Source organism: Parasteatoda tepidariorum, chromosome 12 (genome assembly GCF_982258835.1).
Source record: "Parasteatoda tepidariorum strain Cologne lab strain chromosome 12, Ptep-v5.0, whole genome shotgun sequence".
Classification (NCBI taxonomy): domain Eukaryota; kingdom Metazoa; phylum Arthropoda; class Arachnida; order Araneae; family Theridiidae; genus Parasteatoda; species Parasteatoda tepidariorum.
In genome coordinates, this window is record NC_141766.1 from 44,622,513 (window position 1) to 44,650,355 (window position 27,843).

The 27,843-nt window shown below is 31.2% G+C and overlaps 2 long non-coding RNA genes across 3 annotated transcripts in view; one reads left to right on the plus strand and one right to left on the minus strand.

The window, feature by feature from the left end:
- On the minus strand, positions 1-18,646 carry LOC107450576 (uncharacterized). The gene is made up of 4 exons (XR_001584954.4): positions 18,418-18,646; positions 9,397-9,551; positions 3,255-3,310; positions 1-166 (listed from the first exon to the last, which is right to left on the minus strand). It is a non-coding gene; the product is annotated as an uncharacterized LOC107450576 (long non-coding RNA).
- Positions 15,468-27,843, plus strand: part of LOC107450575 (uncharacterized) — an 18,186-nt gene continuing 5,810 nt past the window's right edge. The window contains exons 1-2 of one of the 2 annotated variants that reach the window (XR_001584953.4): positions 15,468-15,533; positions 25,823-25,979. This is a non-coding gene — a long non-coding RNA (uncharacterized LOC107450575). Of the gene's footprint in view, positions 15,534-22,407; positions 22,546-25,822; positions 25,980-27,843 lie in introns of those variants that run through there. The other variant, XR_006224864.3, reaches the window with a different exon arrangement.

A 27,843-nucleotide genomic window follows, 5' to 3' on the forward strand; every position in this document is an offset into this window, starting at 1 on the left:
AAAGATTTCTCCATTTTATTTTATAATACAAACTTTTATTGTGCGCTCGGAATACAGTTTAAAAATTTCATATTAAGGCTATATTACAGATATATATTAATATAATTTTTTAAACTATTCACACTTTTTCAAGCCAGCTAAAATGCTATCTTCCTTTCAAGTTGTCCTAAAAAAGAAAAACGCAAAGATATTAAACACATGGTAAAGAAAAAATTGATATTAAAAGATAGACCAAAATGCATCTCAAAAGTATTAACATCAGCTATGCTTGCAACCAACGCCACCTATAGCTAAAAGCCTCCACGCGGTATCTTATAGGTAGGTCAATCAGACCACTATGAAAGTAAACCAGTTTACAAAATAGCCATTTAATTAATATCTAGTAAAAATAAGAGAGTGATAGCAAATATACGTCTAAAAAATTTTTTCAATTTATGAGTAAAATTGGTTTGTCTTATTTACTTGTCTACCACGAAAGATTCACTTCTCAAATATGTATACTAACTTTCTCTCCATTACTTTTAAAATTGAATTTGGTTTCATGCGCACCACTGGTTCTCTTTTTAAACACTCTGCGCGGACTATTTATAAAAAACGTGTGGGGGCTTTGGGATGTAGGAGGTGATGGGAAAATCTGGGTATTTTTGAAACAGTAATTTTGAAATTTTTCAAAGCTTGGACACTTTTACCGAAGATGCTACCTCTTCCGGTTTTCCGAAAGATTTTGTTTTCATATTTAAAGTGGTAGTGAAACCCATATGTTATTCCAATAATATTAAACTTTGTGAATTATAATAATAATTATATTATAATTCACAGAGTTTGATTACCACTCTAAATATACATAATTACAAGAAATACATAAACGCAAAGTGATCTTTGTGAAAGCGAATCTCAACCTGGTCAAAATATAAATAGATTTTTGAGTAAGATAGTTTTTCGGTAATTGTTTTACTACCACTTGGAAAATCCATTCTCGGGAAGAATTAATGTTCGAGGTTATATGTTTACAAATCTTTAATCGCTCATTGAAGTCTGAGTAATAGTTAATTTGCCATCAAAGAAGTAGAAATGATCCTCAAATTTGAATTGATGCCCTCATCTTCATCTGTAGTACTTGCCCAATGGCTCTGAGAAAATGACAATAATAGCATACCCGCCAACTTTTACGCATTTGGCGTAAAATTTTATTTCTAAATTTAAAATGGTAGTAAAATGTATGCTTTCTATACATTCCTAGTATTTATAAACTTATTTTATAATATTTTTTGACCATCACTATTTTTAAAAAAATTAATCATATATATTACTGTCGTGGCACTTTGCTTAAGCTTTTTCAACATACATCGCATGATACTGCCTAAAATTGTAATTTAAATTCCATTTTACGACCACAGAGGAAAAACGTCCTCGAAAGGACTAAAAGCTGGCAGGTATGTTATTGAGGACCCTCTTCGATTACATTACTATTTGTATGTATTCACGTTATCGATTTATTGTGGTGATCAAGAATGTTTCATGATGCCTTTTTAGAAGTTTGAAATACATTTTATGACAAAAATTTATTCACCACAATAATGATTTTGAAAAACCACTGAATATCTTGCTATTGTTAAAGAATTTTTTAGTGTAAGACTAGCATTTTCATGTTTTTTTTTATTCTTACATCAAAATTTTATTTGAATTACAAAATATTTTATTAAATTATAATAATTTTATATTAATACATTATTTAGACGAATTGTTTTAAATGTAATTGACTGTTTTACATTTAATCCATTTCGGACTACTGTTGAAATCAGGAGATGCGAGAGTATCTTAGATCTGTTAAAAGGAGAAATCCTATAAAACATAAATCTAAAAGAAAAAAAGTTGCTTTCCAGTGTTACCTACTACTCCTTTTCTAAAGGCAGTTTTTCTTGTCGCTTCAAAATATTACATCAAGGTCAACGAGACAGGCAATGGGTTAAAATTCGATTCATTGAATTACGTTTAGGTTGCTTAAAATGTGATTGACTGTTTTACATTTAATTTATTTCTAACTAGTGTTGCGAAAACATAACATTTTGTTTTGATGTAAAAAGTATCTTACGGATAAAAGTGGTGTCATTTAAGCACAGAATACTATATATTCTTTTGCTGGCTACCACTTTAATTTTTAAGTACTGACATAATATTCGAAGAGACCAACGTGGTCAGGGCAGCGGATAAAAATTTATGAGTGGTAGTATTTTTGATTTAGTAAATGCGATTTATAAGGTTTTTACTCATCACTACTTTTGCATAATTCTAAGGCTTGTGAGATATGTAATTGCAAAATTACATATCACACAAATGCAAAATTAACTGAAAATCTGCAAATTTTAGTTTGTAGTTCTCTACCGTTTTTTAAAACATTTTGCTAAATCCAGAGCAGTTGGCATCTCTGTAATTTCAGATCGAAATATAGTTATTATCTTAAAATTACCACGAACCTCTAGTCTTTACATAATGAATTTCAACATTTAAATTTTAGAACATTGCTACATTTTTTAAAATTTTTTTTGTGGGGGAGGGGGATAACTTTTGAAATAACCGAGGGCTAACGGGTTTATTTTAAAATAGTGTGTCAATGTAAGAAACGAAAATAATTAAGTTTACAGTAGCAACTTTTTTGAAAAACGCCTCCTCACTGAAGTCTTCAGAAATGCAATGAGTTGGGGGCATTCAAATATTGCATAAGCATAATTTAGGCAAATTTGTACTCGACCTTCAATCTTGTGGCAAAAACAAGCAAATTAAAAACTCCCTCCTATGCTTACTTGAGAAAGTGGCAACGCTCTTTCCTTCTGATTTTTGCTTTTATTTTTACCTTTGCTGTAGTATTCTAATTTTAAGATTAAATTTTGGTAAAGTAATTTTGTAATTTTGTTCAAACAAAATTTTCGTTTCTATACATTTTACAAAATTTTGAGTAGAATATTCTTTAGGAATAGTTTAGAAATTTTTTCCATTTATTTTCTTTTCCTGAATTCAACTTCAAGTCTAAATGAGAAATTTTTTGAGTATAATTTTTTGTTTCATTTTATATTTTGTTTTTTTAGAAATTATGCTCATAAGGCGAATTTTAAGCATTACTTAAATCCTTTTCCCCCCCTTGTTTGCAAAAATAAGAAAATCACAAATCTCTTTCTCCGTTAAGTGATTCCGTAATATTTGAATGGCCCCTTAAACACTTTGGGACCTAATTTTTGAAACAAAATGTTTATACTTACATTGTTTGTGTAGATTTTTCAAAGAAGTCTTAGGCACCGGAAGTACGTATGTTTTCCTAAGACATAAATATACTAAAGTCATCATCAAATTGTATAATATCACATTTGTTACAATTAAGTTATTTAACCCTTTAGCTGAGTAATTTCTTTTTGTCAAAATATTTTCGAAAATTGCATATTTTTCTATTACATATTTCAAATCCATATATATTTCAGAGTAAAAATAAATGAGAAATAGTTTTTTTTGGTACATAGAATAAGATTATAAAAAGATGTTATCGGAAAATTGAAATAAAAAAATAATCATACAAATGAAAAATTTGATTTATGATTTATTTTATGGCAATAAAAAGGTGAAACGTGTATAGTAATGAAAATATGTAAATACTCACAAAACATTTATTAAATATAAATTCTAATTAGTACTCGTATATGATTAACTTAAAAACAACTATTTTCAATGCGCCTAAGATCAGATTCAGGACTGCTATCAGTGTCGAAAATATTGTCAGAAATGTAGGTTATATCACTCGCGTAACTCTTCCTACTAGGCATTTTTGAGCTTCAAAATGAGAGCCTAAAATGCTGCAAAACATGTTTGTATATTTCACAGAAATATGGACAATTAACGCCATCTGCTAACAGAGATCTGAATAACCAGTTAAAAGTCATAATAAAGCCGAAATGAAGCCATGAATGGGAAAAGAGCGGGTTGCACAGTTATATAGACGGAAAAACGCAGCCTCACGGAAATCGCTACTTCTATATAGACCGTGAAAATCGCCGGTTACGCAGCAGGAGAATTAATATAAAGAAGAAATTTTCTAGAAAATATAATATTAATGTCCTTTGACTTTATTCAATTTAATTTGTTCTCAAAGATTTTTTAAAAAAATCATAATAGCGATACAATTACACTTATTAAGAGCATTAAATCAACCTTTTCGTTACTGCACTCCACTCCGCTGAAGTGATGCCGCTGAACAGAGCAGCTCGCCGCGAAGTGTGGGCATGGCATGCAAAGATTTCTTATTAAATTTTACTTTTGGAGCAAAAAAATACTTCATATCTAAATGAAATTCACAAGTAACTTCTTTCCATTTACAAGACTTTTTAAGCGCATTCAAAATATACTTCCAGCTGTATTAATCATATTTAATAGATCAGAGTTCGCAAATACAGGGAAAAAAAAAAACTAGTATTAATTTCTTAATAAGGACGCCACTTGCGATATAAAATTTATTTCCTCTCTCATACTCTCATATGTGGTGGTTATCTTAGTATCAGCCCCTGCAAGGGCTCTAACTAATTCATCTGAGTGGGAACTAATAATAAATCGCCGAAACGCAACTGAATGAAATTCCAAATTTTCCTAGTCCTAGTGTTTAGATTTTATTGGGCACCTGGGCCGCGAAGCGGCCCCTATCCCATTCATCTGGAATTTTTGAACAGTTTTGGTTGAGCAATGAGGTAAGCAGGCAATGGAGTTGCTTTTATGAATGTTTCAAGCTCTTTGCTTGAATAACTAAAAAGGAATCAAAAATAAATTGAGCAGCTTGTTCTAAACTGTGTTTGTTTGATTTTGGAGTTGTTCAGAATTGTATCAGCAAGAGTAAACGTTATTTTCAGAAAGGTTGATGAAATTATTTGTTTTGATAGTTATGATATGAGGCGTCGGAGGTGAAATGTGCAGCTATTGGTCTGCAGTTTTTATCGTTGAAATAATTTTCAAATTTAAAGATTTCATTAAAATTTGCTGTTTTACATTCTATGGCTTTATCGAAAAAATCTGCGTTTAGCTTGTATATATGCTGTGATAGAGTTGGTATTTTGAGGTCTGCATGTATATTGGTAAAATTTTCCACTTTCGTATCTACATATATTTACGTAGAGAAAATAAAATATTCTGGTAGCTACAAACAAAATATTATAAAAAAAATTGTATTATATTAAAACAACTTTTATATTTTTTCATGTGCGTATGAATCTTGTTTAATGAAATATTAACCAATAGCAGTTTGAAGCAAATTGGGGAAGTTACCAAACATAGAGTTTTCTTTAAATCAACTGAGGTAAGCAACAGCAAGAAATATCCTCTTGTTGCAAACAAGTATGAACTACCACTTTCTTTATACGTTTTTCTTTTTAATATAACCCACTTTTTGAGACCAGAAATGCATGTATGATACAATTGGCACCTAACTTTAAGTCCTGAAGCGTAACCCCAGGGATGCTACAGGAGAGATAAATGTAGAAAGTGCTGCTAACTCAATTCGGTCTTATTTGCTAATTCAGTTGTAATTAACACTGTGACTTACATTTCAAATTTTTCATATTTAAAACAAAACCATTCCTTGACTTCGCTTTGAATTGTAAACTGAAAACAGTATGCTCTAAAAAATCGCTAAATCGAATTTTCCTTTAAGGAATTTTTGAATTTAATTATAAATAATTTAATTAATTTTTGGATTAGTCAGCAATTTTTGCATTTTTTGTCACCCGTGGCAACCCTAGCCTACCCTAACACTTTGACGCAAAATTGTTGAAATCAACATATTTTTCATTTTTTTTTGTATTAATTTTGGTCAAAATGATTGAAAAATACTATAATTATCATTTCAATAATTTATGGTTATGAAATACAGAATGAAAATCCAGTCTCTTTCTTCTGCGTTAAAGGTAAAATCTTCCAACACGGCTCACTTACAATCAATAATTTTTCAAATTTGCACTTATTTGCCGTTCTTTAGATCTAAATGAAGCAGTTATTCATCATTGAATATATTTTAATTTGCAAAATCAATTATTGATAAATTTTAGAATATAAATGAAAAATTTCCCAAACATTTTTTATTCTATTTTCTATTTTACTACAAATATTATTCCGATGTCTAACAGATTATTTTAGTAACTATTAGACTGTTTTTCTCATTAATAATATATATATATATATATATATATATATTAATTTCATTTTATTCGATTCAAGCTATAAGCACAACTTCCAATATTTTACATTTTCGTGATTTTTGTTAACTGTTTTATTATTGTACTTTTAAACCCAAACCGCGTTTTAATTCACGCCGGTAAGTTTGATTTCTTTTTACATTTTTCTTTTATTTCATGATTTTTACAACATAAGGTTTTTTGCGATATCGACACATATATAGAATAATTTTTATCTTAGGATAATTATTCTTTATTCAGAAATATCGCATTTATAGCAATAGATGTGTCTTGATAACGACTATTTGCTTTTACCATTCTTGTTTCTCTACAATTTAGTTTTTTATTTTATTCATGTTAATTTGTGTATATATATATATATATATATATATATATATATATATATATATATATATATATATATATATATATATATATATATATATATATACTAGCTGACCCGGCAAACGTTGTTTTGCCACATGAATTATTTCTATAGTATGAAAATATATCTTATTTATTGTAAGTGTGTGCGTATGTGGTATATGAGTGGAAGAGGCATGGAGCGCTATGAACGATGACGGAATGTGAAAATAACAACACACCAAATAATATTTTTTTTAATTTATTGTAACTTTTTTTTATAAATTATATATACAACGAATTCTGAAAATATTAGTCAACAATATTAATCTCTTAGTGCAATGGAGTATACAATATTTTTTGTCATTCCATCTTTAGCTAACACAATTAAACTGGGTGGTTTGCCCTCTCGAGAGCATGCCACGTATAATTGTCTGTGTGAAAAACATGGTGTGCTCAAATCTAAGACACAAACTGACATTGTTTGGCTTTGTCATTGCAAATGTCAGTCTTATATGGTAGTGAATGCGTTTAAATTGAATTGGCACATCTGTGGGTATCATAGGGATTCGTGGAAGTAATATACTTTCATCCCGGAATTTGTCATTTAAAATAATGACTTCGATGACGTTGTTCATAAATTTTTTAACGGCAAATCGCGTGCCGTTGCACAACCGTGGTGGGTTCAAATTACGAAGCAAAATAACTGGAGATCCAACTTTGAGTACTAAATTATGCGGTGATATGCCAGGTAAATCCAATGAGTTTAAAAGCTCTGTTGGAAAATTTGCAGCTTCAATGGGATCGCAAACTGCATCAACGGATTTATATGTCACCAAGTTACCTGGCAATAACTGTTGCATCTACAGATTCAATTCGTTGGTTCGTTCAATAAAGTTGCAGCAATGACAGATGATGCAACGGCCAACGCGAAATAATTAATGTTTTGCCAGTTCCACCTGGTACATCAGGAAAAAAAATCCACCTTGCCCTGCCGAAACTGCGAGCATAATGCGGTCATAAATGTTCCTTTGTTCCTCATTCATTAGTGGAACATTGCGAGTAACGATCGCTGCTATTTCTATCGTATTGCATTGAAGTTCACGATTCATGTCAGTTTAATAAATCAGATGCACTTCGATTTGGCGAAGGCATACCGAAATGACTGAGTGGCAAGTTGGCAATAATAATGCAAAGATCCCCAATAGCAATCAGTGCTTCATTGTACATGGCATCGCTGAATGTTATCGTTAGATCGTTGCAACGTGTGCGATGTTGATACCGTATATCATCAGTCATCGAATCTTTGTGATTATCCCATAACGTTTCTATACAGGCCGGGAAACATGTAGTTAATACTATAGCGAATAGTAGACGAATTTGCTTTGCAGTACAGTTCAATGCTGTTTCAGCAATCATACATTCCCACTGGTTGTCGTCTTCCAGCAAGATGAGTGCAAGGCATGCATCTTTATACGTTGGATGCTGATGTCCATCAACTTTACGTATATCTTGAAATGACAATGAGCCGGTGACATTAACCAACAACAGTCGAAAATAAAAGCACTCAGTCTGCCTTGAATTGACTGTAAATATTCTCCCCAAGGCGTTTGATTTGAATAAACCGGGACATGCATCAACCGGTGTGCCTTGCGTGCGGGTTATCCATTTTTTTGAACCCGAGTGAATTAGGATGGTACTTCTGAGTAGAGTAATGTCTGTGCAACGGCACCAAAAGCATCCGTACGATTACCCAATTCAAAAAATTTGGCGAGTGTAGTTTTCGGTGGATTTGCAGCTCGGTCAATGGCTGTCTCGTTCGTGAAATATACGCTCTGACCGTTTTCAAGATGAACGGCTAAAATGACTAACGGTTGGATCCCGTTCATGAATTGGGAATCCAAAGATACGCCAAACAGCTTCATTGGAGCTGATGAACCGGCCTATTTGGTACAGCGTTATTTCGTCGTTGTTATTGGGTATACTATAGCCTACGTCACAGGTTGTGTTATTCCTACTAAATTTAACCCATGAACGGCATTTTCTGCGAGCCTAACTTCAAGCCACAAATAAACAAACGAAGTGTTTGATCGTTTAAATAGCTGCTCGCCAGATTTTATTGCATTATAAAGAAAAGTAATTGATATTCGATTTTTGATTAATAATTGATTTATGTGGATAGTGGCATTTATGTGGATAATGGCATAGAATTTAGCATTGCGTCATGGTAAATGTTATTCCTACTAAGTGAAAGTAGTTGTGTTTTTTTATATTATACCCAATTCACTGGAAGAGCTGTCACATTGGTATTTTCAACTCGAAATACTGCTATATCACTGCCTTTATTCACATACTTGCAAATATATTTGATGCTCTTCTTTTAAGGGCGAGCATAAGTATTAGAGTTTAAAGTGAATTGTTGCAACGTGCGTGAATATTACTTTTTAATTGTTATGTTTCTATGTCTAGTTTGAATTGGAATATGATTAAATAAAGATATATTTAAAAAATACGTTAAATCTGTCCAAAAAATGAAAAAAAAAATTAGTTATAAACCTATTCTCATACCTACTGAATATACATATAAAATTTCATCAAAATCGATCCAGCCGTTTAGGAGGAGTTTAACCACTAAAACTGTGACAAGAGATTTATATATATATATATATATATATATATATATATATATATATATATATATATATATATATATTTGTTGTAATTACAGCGTCAAAAAAAAATATAAAAATATATACATCGGTGTCCCATCTGCTTCAAAGGATTAAAGACATGCGTTTAAATCTATACTTTTAAAGACTAAAATCATGCTTACACTGCGTCTGGATCAGTGCATAACATTCTACAAACAACGTGACATACTCCTGGTGTTACACAATAATTTCGGCACAGCCAATGGCATAGCCCAGCTTCTGTCGAATAGAAACTCAACAAGAGTACCAGGGAGAAAACAACTATGGAGGACTTCATCTAAAGATCAATAGCATAGATTTCATTATGATTTGAACAAAAAAACTTGTCTTGTATTTAATTGGTCATTCGTTAAAGATAAATTTATAGAAATACCTATATAGAAGAACTTATTGTGAAACAAAACTCTGATTTTTAATTGATTATTTTAAACTCTTTAACTAAACCTGTCAATTTTTACTCTTACCGAGGAAGTGTTTTTCTAATGGTAGTAAAAGATTGCAGATAAAATTAATCATTCATTATTGCTTCGACTTACACTCAGTTTCATTTCTATAACTTGCTCTCATATATAGGATTGATTTATTTGCATTTAGTGGCAGACAAAATCATATTAAATGTTGTTGTTGTCATGGGCCATTAAAGCAAGGGGTTAAAGCGATTGTTCTTGTTTTTCAGTGGCGCCATCTATAGTCAAGAATTCGACTTCTACCACACCCATACAGGGGTGAAAGCGAGACGGAAAAGAGGAAAGGCTAGTAGTAAAACCATTTCAGTTATTGCTAGTTTTGGGGTGGAGTTTACTTATTCTTTTTTTAAATTTTTCAACAATATCTACTTTATCTTGGAAAAGAAGCAGTTTTACATATATGCCAGAATTATAAAAGAAATCTTGATAGTTACAGATATTTCATTTTTTACGAAAAAAATGCTGGAATGAAATGTTTTACTTACCAGGTTTTTCTCTTTTCCGTCTTGCTATATAAGGGCTTTCACCCATGCACCCATATGCATACCTGCTAACTTTTACGCATTTGGCGTAAAATTTTATTTCTATATTTAAAGTGGTAGCAAAATGTTTACTTTCCATTTATTCCTTGCTTTTACAAACTTAATTTATTATCTTTTTGACCACCACTATTTTTCAAGAAATTAAGCATATATATATTAATTTGTAACAGTGATGTAGTATTCCTCATCAATTATGTCTTTCATTTTTCAAATATCAATTATTGTACATATCAAATCATATTTTTTCTTTACTTTTAATTTAAGTCTACCATCAATATATCTAGTGTTATGTAAAAACGCCGATTTGTCATATTGAATTTTTTCATTGTTTTATTATTTCACAAGAAAACGGCTTGATTTTTTATGGCTACCACAAATCATTAAAACATGCTAGATGGCGCCACCAATGGTTTGCAAAATTTATGTAGAATCTTCATGATTTTGAATTCCGATTTTCTGTATATATGCTATCATCAATTTTTAATGCTCAATTCCAAATTTCTACTGCAATTAATATAAATATCACAGATTAAGCTCATATTTCATGTATATCCATCTAATCATGGCTGTATTCATTTTTCAATGGCAATTAATGTAAATCTCCGATCAAGTTTGTACATACTTCTAATCATGGTTACTTTATTGTAATGTTACCACATTGTTACATAATTCAAAATGTTTTATTCACTGTATATAATTTTCATGATGAATGGGGTAGGGGCCGCTGCGCGGCCTAGGCACCCAGTTTTGTTTAAATAAAGAAAAAAAAGATGTAGTATTCCAAATATTTAAATTCCTTTTACTTCAATTGCATTCCAATTACAGAGATGCCAACTTGCTCCGGACAGTAAATAAATATTTTAAAGTGGTAGTTTATAAATTGTGATTCTTGGTTTAATAAATTCAATTTAGTAGATTTTTATTCACCACTATTTCTAAATAATTCGTAGGGTTTTATAATTCACCACTTCAAAGTACTTATGTCATGGTAAACCTTTCTAAAAGCAAGCAAAATTAGTCAAATATTTGCAAAATTTAGTTTGTAGTTATTTACCGTTTTTTTAATTATTTTGGCGTGTCCAGAGCAGTTGGCATCTCTGCAATTACCAAAAAGAACCATCTTAAAGATCACAATTCAAGACGAATGGGAAGAAGGCCGCTAACGGCCCCAGGTGCCCAGATAAATATTGATGATGATGATGTAGTATTCTGTATATGCCTTTTTAAAATACAGCATTCATTTCTGCTTAAAATTTTAATTCAAATTCCGTTTTACTACCAGTGGGGAAAATAATCCTCAAAAGGTTTAAAAGTTGGCAGGTATGCATATGTCACACGCGTTTATAGGGCGGACACATTCATGCATCCATTTAATTCATTCACAAATCGCAATTTTGTCCTGATTCAGAGAACGATCAATCTCCAATTCAGTACCCCCAGAGGTATTATTTGCCTTGGGAACATGGATGACTTTGTGATTAGACAAATTTAACATACATCAAACACCATTTACTACACGTTTTCGGTCGGCTGGATTCGAACACCCGTTCTCACAAATGCGAGTCCAGCTCCCTGCCATCTAGGCTATCCCGGCCAAATCATATTACATTAAATTTATAAATTGAAGAATTAAAAGGAAATTTATAAGATTTATTACCGCTTTAAATATAAAAATGAAATACTAAGGACAATCCGTAGTTGTTGGCAGTCTCATTCTCATACCCTCCAAATACTATATGATTTCGGTAAAAATTGTAATTTACTTTGTTTGTAACAACTGCGAATAGTTCTAAGTGAATACAGAGACTCCAACTACTATAATGATTCTCTATGATTTCAGAAAATAATTTTCCTAGTGGTAGCAAAGGTGATGTATTAACCCTCCGCGTTTGGCTCAGTTTTTATACTTTCCGGTCCTGAAATATGGGGTGATTTTTAAGTTACTTTTAGTTTAGTATTTTTCATTTTAAGTAATTTTTTCTCCACTAAATATCAAAAATTATAAGTATGATATGAAATGCAACGTTAAAGCATCAATCTACTGGTTACTATATTAAAAAGTAGGCGTTACTATCTTCCTTCAACGAATTTTTCTATATAATTTGCTTAATTCCCGAACTAGTAGCGAAAATAAGCATCAGCTGATGGTTTTGGATGATGGTCGTACACGGGGAAATGGCGGGATCCGTATTGAAATCAGAGGAAAAAATTTCTTCCCCCGCGATTTTCACGTGACCCGTAGTGGGAGACGAAACAGATATCCTGCTCAAATCGTGGGAGCCGTACGCTGAGGGTTAATATCGTAATAAATTAGAGTTAATTTTGCCCACCACTTATAAAAAATTTAAAAAGTATATAAAATGTCAGATACACACATAAAAAGGTATATTATTAACAGTGGTCGCAACATCCTATAAAAAAATCCGAAAGTCGTAGCCAGGATACTTTCAACTAACCCCACAAAATAGAGAAGGACATAGCGAAGATACAACCATGGTTACGGTAAGATACGTATCGTCTAACTCCACGTTTCAGATCATGTGACGGATCAGCGAAGTGCAAGACTCTGCCAGAAACGCCACTTAAATATTTATATTAATATTCCGGCACAGTCTATTAGCAGGTCTGCTTACAGCTACGCTTTTTTCAGAGTATTTTATAGTATGGTAGGCAATCAAAAACTAAAACTTTCATAATTTTGGTTAATTTTGCCTATATTTTTAATTCCTCACCACTAGAGAACTGGAATAATGTGTCTTTTTTTTGTGAACTTATGACTCATTCATATGTAGTGCTGTGGAAAATAATTTTAAGTCAAATTTTTTAATCCGAGTATCATACATTGAAACATAAAATCTATTACCACTAGAAAAAAATTTCTCCTCAAAGCGTAGAAAGGTTGCCAGTCTTGTTTTAGTAATATTTATACTGGTATTATGGGAAACAGAACTAGCTTATTTCTGCAAAACAAATGCTAATAAAGGAACGATTGTGCAACCACTTTTTTCTTTGCTGAAACAATGATACTTTCATATATGGTTCAAATAAACAATAATTACTATTAGGCATAGGCACATACATTGCCTTAAACTCCCTACAAAGGCAATACTCACGTGCGCATGCCCAGCTATTACCACCACCCTAACTGCTAGTCTCAAAAATAAACGTTCTGCTACGTAAGCAGAGATGCCAACTTGCTCCGGACAGCAAATATATATTTTAAAGTGGTAAATTATCAATTGTAATTCTTGGTTTAATAAATTCTGTTTAGTGGATTTTTATCCACCACTATTTCTTAATAATTCGTAGGTTTATATGATTCACCACTTTATAGTACTAATGTCATGCTATACCCTTTTAAAAGCAAGCAATAATAGTCATATATTTGCAAAATTTGCTTTTTAATTATTTACCGTTTTTTTAATTATTTTGGTGTGTCCGGAGCAGTTGGAACGTGTTGGAAGGGTTGGGTGCAGTTGGGAAGGGATGGGTGCACCTAGATGTATCAGTTTCAACAGTATAAGAGCCGATTTAAAGGTAGAGGAAGAGACGTAAGGGAAGGAATGGGTGCACCTAGATGCATCAGTTTCAACAGTATAAGAGCCGATTTAAAGATAGAGGAAGGGACGTAAGGGAAGGGATGGGTGCACCTAGATGCATCAGTTTCAACAGTATAAGAGCCGATTTAAAGATAGAGGATATAAATATCTTCTTGGAGAAACTCAACGCTAAATTTTATGAAAACGCTTACGATTGCATTGCACTACAAGTGATTTAAATTTATTAATTCTTGAAGTATTACAGGCGTAGCCCATTCCCTAAACTCTCACTCCATTAATTTAATCTCAAATAAACACTCACATTCTAAAACATGAAAATTCATCGACACCACGGTGTGCGAGCAACCCAAATGGGTCGCAGCCGTGGGGATGATAAATTGGTAACTTTAATGTGATGAGGAACCCAGAAACGAGTGGTATTGCCAGGACGCCTGGTTCATCACTATAACAGAGTCAGAGACAAGGTAGTTGCCTGACTATCTATTGCTCATATTACCTTTTTTTGTCACTCTTATGTAAATATGTAATTAGTTGTATTTATTTTCTCTATTATTTTCCTATTTTAACACATTTCTGACCGGCAACTTTTCTGAACATTACCCCATGTGCCCGGATATTGTTTTGAAAGCGAATGCGGAAGTAAAACAATGTAAATAAACTTTAAAAACTTTTAATTTCTAATGCCGTATGATAAAAAGTAGAACATTCACCTACGTGTAATGGTACACCATAAGTTATGCAAATATATCGGGTTTCGTAAAGTTATAATAAATTGGTAGAGAATTAAATAGTAAAACTTGAAAATAAGGAAAATTACGCCGGCTTTTTAAAATAGTCACCACGAGATGACTGCTAACGAAAACACGAGTTAACTCGTGACCGGTCACCAACGCTTGGCCACACGAAAACACGAATTAACTCGTGACCGGTCAGCAATGTGTCAATACACCTGCAAACATGCTAATATTATTACGACTCCTGTAAATATTATTATATTCTAATCTAATTTAATCACATTATGTTTAATTTCCTATCGATTTCATCGTATGTTCAACCGATTGGTTTCCCCCGCATGACTTTACTATTTGATGCTCGGCAACCTCTCCCCTTAATTTTACTCCCAAGTCACATATTCCCCCATATGTCTCAAAAATACGACTAATCAGTTAATGCTGCTTCATGGCAGTGCACTGTGATTTGAGCTATGTTCTATATTCGAATTTCGATAAGGTGTTTTACTTGTTAAAAATTTTTACTAGACATCGTTTTTATTTATTAATTTTCATTTTTTTTAATCAGATGTGTTGTTTATTCTAGAAATTAATATCAGTGATAATACTGTTGTTTTCGATTTAAAAAAATTGATCGCTGCGTGACAGTGAATTAGACGCGTGTTTCAATGTTTACATATTTCATACAACATACAAAAACTTTAAACGTCTCTAATTTCGGAAGCATTTTTTAGAGATGAGTAAAAACAATCAAAATCTTAAAAGCTATGACATATGTAAAACAACAATACGAAGTGATATCTAATAAATAGATAATTTATTTTGATAAATAAAATTCGATAATAGTATTGATATAAAAGCTAGTAGCTATTGTTTAAGTTTATAAAACCTATCCTTCTAAAATACACAAGTTCTAGTTTACTCAAGCTCTTGCGAAAAAGAATTATCAAATTCGATTTGTAAGTAAACGTTTTATATCAGTTTCTTCTTCTTTTATTCTAGTATATTAAAACTTATAAATAAATCTTCTTCCAAAAATATTTTATTTTAATCTATCGAAAATTTAAATAGTTATCTTCTCTAGCAATTATATGGTATTAATCAAAATCATCAGTACTTTTAATATATTCGAAAATTAAAAGTATTTTCGAGATATTTCTTTCGGTACTCTCTCTCTCTCTCTCTCTATATATATATATATATATATATATATGGGCTGCCAACTTTTTACTCTTTTTGTAAACAGTTATTCTAGTGGCAGCTATATTTATGTTATAAGCTATTATTTTCATTCATTTACACTTATTTTTAACACGTTGGGAGTGGTAGAAAGGTGATAATACGTCTCAGTTTATGATGCAATAAGCTAACGCCATAGGTTTTTTTTTTCTGTTGAGCGTAATTTTTAACCCCTTGCATAGATGCCAACTTACTCCGGACAGCAAATACATATTTTAAAGTGGTAGTTTATCAATTGTGATTCTTGGTTTAACAAATTCAATTTAGTAGATTTTTATTCACCACTATTTCTAAATAATACGTAGGCTTATATAATTCACCAATTTTAACACTTCTGCCATGCTATACTTGTTAAAAAGCAAGCAAAAATAGTCAAATATTTGCAAAATTTACTTTGTAGTTATTTACCGTTTTTTTAATTATTTTGGCGTGTCCGGAGCAGTTGGCATCTCTGCCCTTGGGGACGGGTGATTCATAAAAGCATTCGTACAAAACCAGAATCAGGATGTAAATAAATATAAAACGGTAGCTTAAATGTAGGCGTTGCTAATTTGACAAGACTTACTTTGCTTTTACTTTAATTATTGTTAGTTTAATCATGAATATAATCAATGTTAGTTCAAAGTATAACTCAATAATTTTATTTTGAGTTAAAACAATGGTGAATTAAATAAATCAAACAATTTTAACCCCTCCCACAAATAAACTGCTAAGCAACTACTTCGGTTACCAGATCAATCTTTTTAACCTGATTGATACGGTTTTATGCTGGCACGTATTTGTGACAGTTGGCCCGAAAGGGTTAAAGAAGCAGGCAAGTGTGGAGCGCTAAGGACTATTAGCCAGTAGATTATTAGCCAGTAGATTATCAAAAATCTTCGCCAAATACAAATCGTAGCAATTTTTATGATAAATTTTCTCCCATAGAAAACTATTTTACTATAGTTTGTCTTAGGCTTATATTATTTAGACCCAATTCATATTGGTTATGCGGCGCATCTACCGAAAATTACTGCAATCGAATAAAAAAATAGTGATTTGTTTAGAAAAATTCATTTTGAAGTAATTTTGAGGATCGAGTTAAATACATATTTTTCTCTCCAGTGGAAAAAATCATTTGCCAATACTTTCGCTTAAACTCAGTTTTTTACGCCAAAAATTTGCGATTTTATTGTTTTTGGCGAGGTGGCGAATGCTTAGGACGGGCCCTGTCTATGTATATAAAATTATGCGCTCCTTGTAAAATCAGACAAAAAATAAACTAAGCTAAATTATCATTGAAAAAAAAACTTGCTTTTGGAACAAAACTAATTTTGGATTTGAAATCCTCATACCTGAATTGGGTAAGGTCAAGTGCTTGTATAAACAGAAGTGCAAACTTGCTCCGCTTTGTAAAAATATATATTCTGGTGGTAACGAACTATTTTAAGTAATTTTTCAACCACTACATAACGAAAATTTAAATTATCATATAAAATGCATCTTTATCGAAGTTATCTCGTGGTTACACTCTTTTAGAGTAGGCGTAATTATCTTTATTTTTCTAGTTTTCCTATTTAATTCGCTTCGAATTTATTAAAACTTTAGCAAAAAGAGGAGAAATTGGCATGTCCGTATAAAAGCAAAAAAATTTTGTTCCCCGGAATTTCAGTAAAAGTTGCTATCTTCAAGGCTGCCAACCTTCTACGCTTTTTGTAAAAAATTATTCTAGTGGCAGCTAATTTTATGCTTTAATGCATTATTGTTTTATTAATTTAAACTTAATTTCCACACCACTACCTATAAATGATTTAATTTAAATTATTCTAGTGGCAGCTAATTTTATGTTTTAATGCATTATTTTTTATTAATTAAAACTTATTTTCCACACCACTACCTATAAATGATTTAATTTAAATTATTCTAGTGGCAGCTAATTTTATGCTTTAATGCATTATTTTTTATTAATTAAAACTTATTTTCCACACCACTACATATAAATGATTTAAAAGTTCATATGCAACTCTACTTATTTATAGCTTTTTGTAGGTAAGGCTTTTAAAATATTGGAAAAATTACCAAAATTCTGAAAGCTTTGGTTTTAAATGTCTAGCACTTTATAAAATATTCTGCAAAAAACTTACCAGTTGGTAGGTCTGTATCGTCATACCTGCCAACTTTTAATCCTTTCGAGGATGGTTTTCCCCAGTGGTTGTCATTTCGAATTTAAATTACAATTCTAGGAAGTAACATATGCGTTTTTGGATAAATCTGATCTGGACAAGCACGACTGTATTTTGTATCAACATATATGCTTAAATTTTTTAAAAATAGTGGTGGTCAAAAAGATTTTTAAATAAAGTTTATAAATGGAAGGAATATATAGAAAGCATACATTTTACTACCACTTTAAATATAGAAATAAAATTTTACGGCAAACGCGTAAAAGTTGCAGGTATGTATCTTGTTTTTAGAAAATAAATCCTAATAATAAAGCGTTTGTACTATACCACTTTTTTATTTTATTTTAATTGAAAAATTTAAAAAATTAAACCATTCTTTTAATAAATATCACGCATAATTGAATAAGACAAAACTCAGCAAGAAGAAAGCGATTTTTCTTACCTTAAAATTTTTTTCTTTCCTTACAATTAGAGAACTTTTCTAAAAATCGTTACGAATTTAAATATTTCAAAAACTACGTTCGTAAGTCTCCTGCACCTGAATTTCTCACAATACGATAAGAAATAAGCTTCAGTTGAGATAAGCTGTATAATACAACATGTGTTATTGAGAAATTATTTTTTTAAACAAAGAGTTAATCTTTAATAGGAAAATATCAATAGAAAAAGGCTTGAATCTTGCTTTGTTATTTTTTCTTTTATCTTCAAGACTTTCTAGATAAATGTAAACAACATTTTGATCTCTTTTTTATCGTTTTCGGAGAAACAAATTATTGTAATTTACGGAAACGAACGATCATTATAATCAAGCATAAAAAAATTTTAAAAAAAAATTCCTATAAGCAATTTATATTGCTTCAGTACACAATATTTTTTGAGAATGCTTTACCATTTCAATTTTTATTATAATATAGCTTTCTTATTATATACAGTTTTTAAATTATTCAGCTATTGACGGTATTGATTTTTTTCTATCGTTCCATTCCATCAGCGAAGCAAATTAATTCTAATTTACTGGAACCAACAATCATTGTATTCAAGCATAAATAAATTTCAAACATTTTTTTCCTATAGGCAACTTATTTTGGTTCAGTACACATTATTTTTTGAGAATATTCTACCATTTCATTTTTTATTATTATATAGCGTTCTTATTATATTAAGTTGCTAAATTATTCCCCTATTCACGAAAAATATTTCGGAAATATTTAAAAAGATGATAAAAGTTTCGCTTAACCACTTCTCTTGTCAATTTTCTGTAAAAAAAAAAAAACTAAAAAAAACTTGCTTTTTCAACAATTAAATATTAGGAACTGAGACAAAACATAATACATAACCGTCTGTGAACTGCCGACCTAATTTTGAATTTACGACTACCTATGTTAAACTCCGTAGCCTTGTAATGTTGGACCCAATTCAGGTGACAGGGGAAATCCTGGATCGAGTATTGGAAAAAATTTGCCTTCGTTGACGACCTTTCGATGGATCTAATCCGCATTTGCGTTGCATGGAGTGGAAAGTCACGAAAACCTCCTACAGTAAATCAGATGACAAGGGGACTGTAATTCATAATCCGGCTACCACTGAGGATACTTTATGTCAGCACTGTGGTAGGTGGGAGACGGTTGTGGAATTCGTATTGACCAGACATCGGTGGGATTCAAACCCGGGTCACCTTATTGGCAAGCCAGCACTCTATCCCCTGAGCTAGCACGGCTCTAATACAGGACTGATCAAATTAATGAAAACTTTTCGAAACCAACTCTATGTAAGCAACTTTTTTTAGCAGTTAATGTTCTGGAAAATTTTACATTGCAAAACTATTGGCTCATTTTGGAAGATCAGGTTTGAATCTTTTTGAAATGATGTCATTTTTAAATATGTCATTTGAAATGATGTCATGTAATGATGTAAATGATGTCATGTAATGATGTAAATGATGTCATGTAATGATGTAAATGATGTAAATGATGTCATGTAATGAAGTAAATGATGTCATGTAGTGATGTAAATGCTGTCATTTGAAATGATGTCATGTAATAATGTAAATGATGTCATTTGAAATAATGTCAAATTAAAGCGAAAATCCACCAAAATAGAGAGAAAAATTTAGTAACTTCGTTCTAGTTTTAATACTAGCATTTCCGAAACCAGTCTATAGGATTGCAATATTTGTATAAGAATGATTTTTTTTATTCTAGTGGTATTAAAAAGGGATGCCGGCCTTTAACGTTTTGCGCTTCACTTTTGTCGATGCAAATTCTGCACGGATAAAAAAAAGACATTTCTAAGGGCCTTGTCGATTCTTCCAAAACATTATCTAAGAGAATTCTACGATTTGTGTTAAAATTTCTTCTAGTGTTAGCAAAGTGTATATTTTAATGTTTGTTTCTTTGTTTTAGGAATTTTATTAAAATTCTTTTTCCCATCACTACATGCGAATGATTTAAAAGTTTATATAAAAAGTCTCACGCTGATCCAGTTTTCTAGAGATAAATTTTAGTAATTTTAAGATTTTAAAAAAATTAACGATAATTTTGCAAGTTTTAGTTTCTGAAAGTCTGACACTCTGTAAAAAGCATAGTAGTTTGCAGTCCTACAATTTGCTCCAAGGATACCTTTTTCCAAAGGTAGCAAATCTTAAGTTTTAATATTTAATTTTTGGGTATGGAAATTTGATTTAAAATAATTTTGTCTACTCTAAGACGTACAAAGAATACAAGCATAAATATAAAATTCCCCTTTGCTATACTCATAGCGTGGCGAGGCTTTTGAATTATCTTCAGAATCATCCAAAATTCCGTAAAATTTGGCATTTCTAAATTTTTTTTAAAAAAAATTGATTTTTTGTGTTTTGGTTGTTCAAATACCTTTAGTACAAAAAGAAGCATCCCTGAAAAGAAATACCCGGTGCACATAAGCATCACTTTTAGTTTATTTTCCAAAAAAAGGATTCAAAACTGAATGGTTCAACCAATTCATTGACGAAAATGTACCTCATTGTCTTTATATCTAAAATGTACCTTTATAAAAAAAGGGGTAAAATACTTGTTCTTAAAATAAGTGGAAAATTTGTAGCTTTAGTCACCACTTTAATTTTTAAATGTTTGTAATCATGTAATTTCAAATTAAAAAGTAGTATTTATCTTGTTACAATAATATGAAGAACTCAATTTTATTTATTTTTTTACTACGCATCTTGAACTTGTGTGAAGAGCTCATATATATATGCATGTCTAGATATGTATAGATTCAGGGATTTAACTTATGATCTTCATGGGTGAAAGCGAGACGGAAAAGAGGAAAAGCTGGTAGTAAAACCATTTCAATTTTAACTTGTTTTCGGGAGGAGAAAATCTATTCACTTCTTCAATCTATTCAAAAATATAAACTTTGTCTCAGGAAAGAAGTTTTATATATATGCTATGATTTATAAAAAAAAAAATCTCAGTAATTGAAGAAATTTAATGCTTCTCGAAAAAATGCTTGAATGAAATGCCTTTCGTACCAGATTTCGTACCCAGGCTTTCAGCCCTGATGATCTTTCAAATTGTACCAACAGTTTTGCCATGTAAAATTTTCCAATCGTTTTCCTGCTAAAAAGAAGATTTTTTACATAGAATTACTATAGAAGTGTTTCCATATCTTTAAACAACTCTTGCATACACGTAAAAACCCCTGCGTCTATAAATAAAATTTTAAGCGGCGTCCAAAGTTTATTAGAGTTGGTGCAAACCTGCCTATATAGCTATAGCTATATCTTGAATTCCAAAATTTTCTGAGCTGAGTAATTTTAATTCATATTTTAATTTATAACCAGCGTTGAACAGCCGATCCAATTCGGAGTCTACGACTGTAAATTTTTAACTCCGTTTTCTTGTAATTTTGAACCCAACCCAGAAGACAACCCTTGTGAGAAACTGACCTTCGTATAGGACTTTTTTAATTGAACTAACATGCAACGTTACATGGAGACGAAAACCACACGAAACTCCCGCGGTTAGCTTGATTGCAAGGGGATTCTAACCCATTATCTGTTAATACTAAGGATATTTTACTTTAGTACTGTGGTCGGTGCGAGCAGGGAGCAGAATTTGCATCAACCAGCTACCACTGGGATAACAACCTGGTTCAATTCATTGAGAGACGAACGCTCTACCCCTGAACCACCGCGCCTCTAAATACATATATTTCGAACTATTTATAAATTTAGGATAGTAACGAATGAAGTAGTAACACTAATCAAGCTTTTAAGATCACCAAACTTTATTGATACATTTTTAAATTTTCAAAAATATACTTTTATGTAAACCGTGTGAGTCCTTTCAAAATCCTTCAATGATATTTCGGAGTATGATTTTTAATCCTAAAACGAAACGAAATTTAACCCCAGATAATTGATAAGTATCAAATGGTGGGACTACATGATAACTCAAAAACATTTGATCTTGCATTTTTGCAGTGGGATATATTCCATCTGTTTAATTGAAAGATAAGCGAAATTATTAGATTAAAATGCCTCAAAAGGATTGATATCGTTCAATTATTTCTCTTTTACCACTAAACTAAGGTATGTATATTTTTAAATCCTCATTTACTTGTAAGAAAAGTATAAGAAATTTTAATAACTATTATCCAAGTCATATACAGGATGCTCTGAAATTCCCACAAAAAGTATCTTTGTTCCCCCCAAAAAAATTTTAACCCCTTAACGCAGAGATGCCAAGTTGCTCCTGACAGCGAATAAATATTTTCGAGTGATACTTTTTTAATTGTGATTCTTTGTTTAAAAAATTCAATTTATTAGATTTTTATCCACCACTATTTCTAAATAATTCGTAGGCTTGTATATTCACCACTTTTTTTACAGTAAATTTGAAATATTTTTTGAAAAATTAGCAAATTTTTGTTTGTAGTTATTTACCGTTTTTTAAATTACTTTGGTGTGTCCGGAGCTGTTGGCATCACTGTTAACGATCGGTTAATTTTCAAGAAAACGATCTTTCTCTTTATTTAACTAAAATTGCCAACTAAACTCCTTTTAGGCCGCGCAGCGGCCCCTAACCCATACATCATGAAATATTTACAAGTTAAATTAAAAACATTTTGATTTATGCAACATTAAGGTAGCAGAACAGGAAATCAAGCATATTTGCTTGATAAATTAAACATGATTTGATAAAGAAAACGATCACAAAAGTGCCTATTGTTTTGGCTTTTGTAAATAGTATTTTTCAGTGGTAGCGAAATTTAAGTTAATTTTAGTTTAGTATTTTTCATTATAAGTAATTTTTCCACCACTAAATATCAAAAATTAATAAGTATGATATAAAATGCAACGTTAAAGCATCAAACCACTGGTTACTATATTAAAAAGTAGGCGTAACTATCTTTCTTTAGCGAATTTTACTATGTAATTTGCTACCGCTTCATTAAAACTATTCCAGAAATTTGAGCACTCCAGCCCGTCAATTTCACGGGAGCGAGAAGGAAGGGGTAAAATTAAATTTTTTGATTTTTTTTCATTGGGTTATTAAGTTTGCAGTATGGAAAATGAGCGATCCAGCTCATACGCACTCTTTTCTTAAAATTTACAGACTTTTTTAATGATATGTGCTTGAAATTCGTTAATACAGAGCTGAATTTCCACCTTCAAGGCCTAAATGGTTATGAGATTGTCGGCTTAAAGCTTAAGACTTAAGCAATTCAAATAAGACGTTAAATTACATGAGCTAAGCGGTGAATTCTTAACACTAAAACGGGACATTACAGGACATGACTTAACAATGCTAAAAAATTGCTGAGCAATTAAAATGCAATTTTACAGTTGTTTCTCTTTCTGTTTCATTTCCTTGGCAATAATATCTTACACAGTTAATAATACGAGGTTTCTGTAAGTAGTGTTGTTATCCAGAGAAAATTCGAGAAAATTGTAAACTACCTGTCTTCACCAACTGTACACCTTTTTTCCAACCAATATAGAGAACAATAGAGGCTCAGGTGATAGAGCACTCGCCTCCCAATTAAGTGACCACGGTTCGAATACAAGCGATGACTGGTAGAATCCGCATCCGTCTCGCACCAACCACAGAGCTGACGTAACATATCCCCAGTGGTAGACGGATCATGAATAAGTCTCTTTGCCATCAGGCTAACAGTAGGAACTTTTCATGGCTTTCCTGTCCATGTAACGCAAATGAGAGTTAGTCCCATGAGAAATTCTCCACGAAAGCGAATTTCTATCAGAATTAAAAGTTGACAAGTATGCACAAATAGAGAAGTATTAGGTCGTGGAGCTATTGTACTAGATTAAGAGATTTGAACAGGTCTGTTTATTATTCATCATGCTGGTTTGGTATAACGATACTAAGGAACAATTTGTTGCGAAAAAGTCAGTTTTAGAAAAAAATACGACTGTATCTTCCAGAAAGAAACCGACTGCAGATTTTAAATCAGCAACAATAAAATATTTAACATCCGTTTAAAAATTTCATGCAACAGAAAACAAGGCCGAGATATCATGGTTGGAAGGGCATTGGGCCAGTATCCAACGGGTCGGGAGTTCGATCCTCGCCCATCGAAGATTCCCCGAGTAGTAAATGGTGACTGGAGCACGTTAAATCTGTCTAGTCACAAATTCCTCCATGTTCCCATAACAAATCATACTTCTGGGGGTACTGAATTGGTATTGAATTGATCGTTCTCGGGTTAAGGTCAAAATTACGATCAGTGGATGAATGAATAAATGTATGAATGGGTCCGCCTATGAACTGGCTGGGACGTATGTATGTGGCAGAAGTTGAATTCAAAATTCTTGGCCATAGGTTACGCCGCTGGAAAACGAAAAGAAGCGCACCTCTTTGCCTTAATGGCATACGACGACAACAACAGAAAACAAAAACAAAAAATATTCCTCATGGTTTATTATTTTGGATGAACTATTGTCTTTTTTTTAAAAAAAAAAAAGAATTTTTTCTTTTTTTAATGAAGTCATTTAAATCGAAGCCGAATTTCAATTATTAATGATTATATTATCATTATGTGGAACATCAAGAAGTAATTTGGCTTTTAACTCATTAATCTGGGGTGCAATATTTTTGTGTTTTCTCCTGCATGAGATTTTTTAGCGAATCTAGGATATTCTCACAGTGCTGATTTCAAATCTGCAATCAGTTTCTATCTCCAAATTACAGTGTTTTTTATATTTCATTTTCAGTCCATTTTTTATGTATTTATTTATTTGTCAAAATATACAGGATTAATGATTTTATATACAACAGGAAGTCTAATGTTGCGGTAATGTAGTAGTAAATGTTGCGACAAAATTCTAAGGAAGTTAGGTCACATTATTAGATAAAAAATTGCATACGAACCCATGGCCGGAAATGCCATCACACGCCACTAGGAGCGCTTCTCTATCATGAATTGCTTCTTCGTGGGCTTCCGAGCAAGACATAATAAAAAAAGCTCCTCTAGCCGCGTACAATGACATTTCCGGGCATTAGTTCCTATGCAATTTTAATCCTGATGATTTGTCCTAACTCCCCATATCCTCTCAAATTACGTGACTCCCTGTTATATATACATTTTTAGTCTTGTATATTGCAGCAAAAAATTTAAACTAATTAAAGATTTGAAATCCCCACATCCGAATTAAACAAGATCAAGAATTTATAGAAATAGAGCAAAAAAATTGTTCCTTAGTGTTATGAGTAAAAATAACAAGTTTTAAATGTAAGGCCAACGATAAATCTATTTCTTTGAAATATTTTATTTTCTAATTCGAAGTATTCTTTGTTTTAAACTTGTTTTTTATTTTAAATATGACGTATTTATATTTATTTTAGATATGATGAAGAAAGCTCTATTTTTCTTATTGGTGCTTACCGTGTTTGTGGCGACGTCTGAAGCAGGATTGTGCAACTGGGTTTGCAGAAAGATCTGCGACACCAAAGATTACTGCAAAACACTTTGCACATTCCTCTGCACTGATCCCGATGGAGTGTAAATATATTTTTAATTTGTTTACATTTATTTGTTTCCCTCAAACCCAATTAACGGCAGAACAAATTTTCAAATGCCAGGCCATGCTAGTTTCACTGTTTAATCACTACCCTCTCGCTCCTGTCAAAATCACGAAGTGAGCATTCGTCTCCTATTTCTCGTGCCCGTGATATTTCCAGGATAGAACGTTCAAAAGTAATTCATCAAAAAGGTTTAAATATATTCATTTCTTGTGCCCGGATTTCTGAAAAAAAAATTTTATTGCCAACTTTACATACAATTAATTCAAAAGTTTATATAAAATGCCAATTTGGTTACTGTTTTCGGTGGAGAGGCATGTTTTAGACTTTAATTATAACATGCTGCAAGTTTTAGACTTTATCTTTATTATGCTGCAAGTTTTAGACTTTAATTCTCAACCACTTTATAAAATCTGTTGCAGAAAGTCTAGCAGTTAACATCCATTGGTAATTTTTAAGTGCGATCAAAGATACTAAACCGGAAGTGTGATGTGAAATCATCAAGCACTCCCTTGGCGACTTGGCGCAATTACGAACTTAGATGAAAAACTGAGCCTGTTGCGATATTTCGAAAGCAGTAACCTTGTGCAAAAATTGTTTATGCTGAAGAAATGAAAAATTATTTTTCAGTAATATGAATCGTTCTTCATATTTCTTAATGTGTATACATGAAATTTAGCTTAACTAAAAATGCTCGCTATGTTTCCGAGTCTTCACTATCTTTTCTTTAAAACGACAGAGCGCATGCGTAAAGCGTTCCTTATCGAAAATCTTCAAGGAATAGCCAAGGGGATCCGAGCGTATGATGATTTCATATTACACACCCAGATGTCCTAACGCTCTACAATTTTATAAGTGGTTGCGAAATAGCTATTAAAAAAATCTTATTTTATTTAATTTTGCCAACAGTTAAGAACTTTACCGCTCAATCCGCAGATTTTTTTTTTGATTTTTTAATACCGATTGCATTTAGTATTGGACAAAATTAAAGGAAATCAAGTTTTTAACATCAAAAATAATATTTAAAATAAAATTTACGACTGCTTTAAATTTTAGGGAAGTACTTTCCCATTTAAATGGCAGAAAAAATATCTATGGAACAAGTTTTACCTACCTTAGGTATTATAATACTACCACTTTATTGTTGGAAAATACTATTTTCTGGTTCATAACTGTGCTTGAAGTAGTAATATAAAAATTTGCATTTTATTAAGTTTGTAATTATTGTAATGTTTTAATTACTCTAAGTAAGTACAGTGACTCCAGCTATTACGAATTCTCCGTAGTTTCAGAAAAAGTTCTTCATAGTGGTTGCAAGAGTATTCATATTTTAATAAATCCGAGTTAAAAGAAATTTGTCTACCACTAAACTCCAATAATTTAAGCAGATATATATATATATATATATATATATATATATATATATATATATATATATATATATATATATATATATATATATATATATATATATATATATATATATATATATATATATATATATATATATATATATATATATATATATATATATATATATATATATATATATATATATATATATATATATATATATATATATATATATAAATAAATAATACCTGCCAACTTTTATTCCTTGCCATTATATTTTTTCCCAGTGGTATTAAAATGGAATTAAAACTTCAATTTTAAGCAAACAAATACGTTGTATTTGAGAAAACTTAAATTGACAACTATGATAGTAACGCATATTAATATATGTGCTTAATTTTTGTAAGAATAGTGGAGATCAAAATCATATAAAAATTAAATTTATAAAAGAAAAAATAGTATATATTTACTACCACTTTAAATGTGAAAAT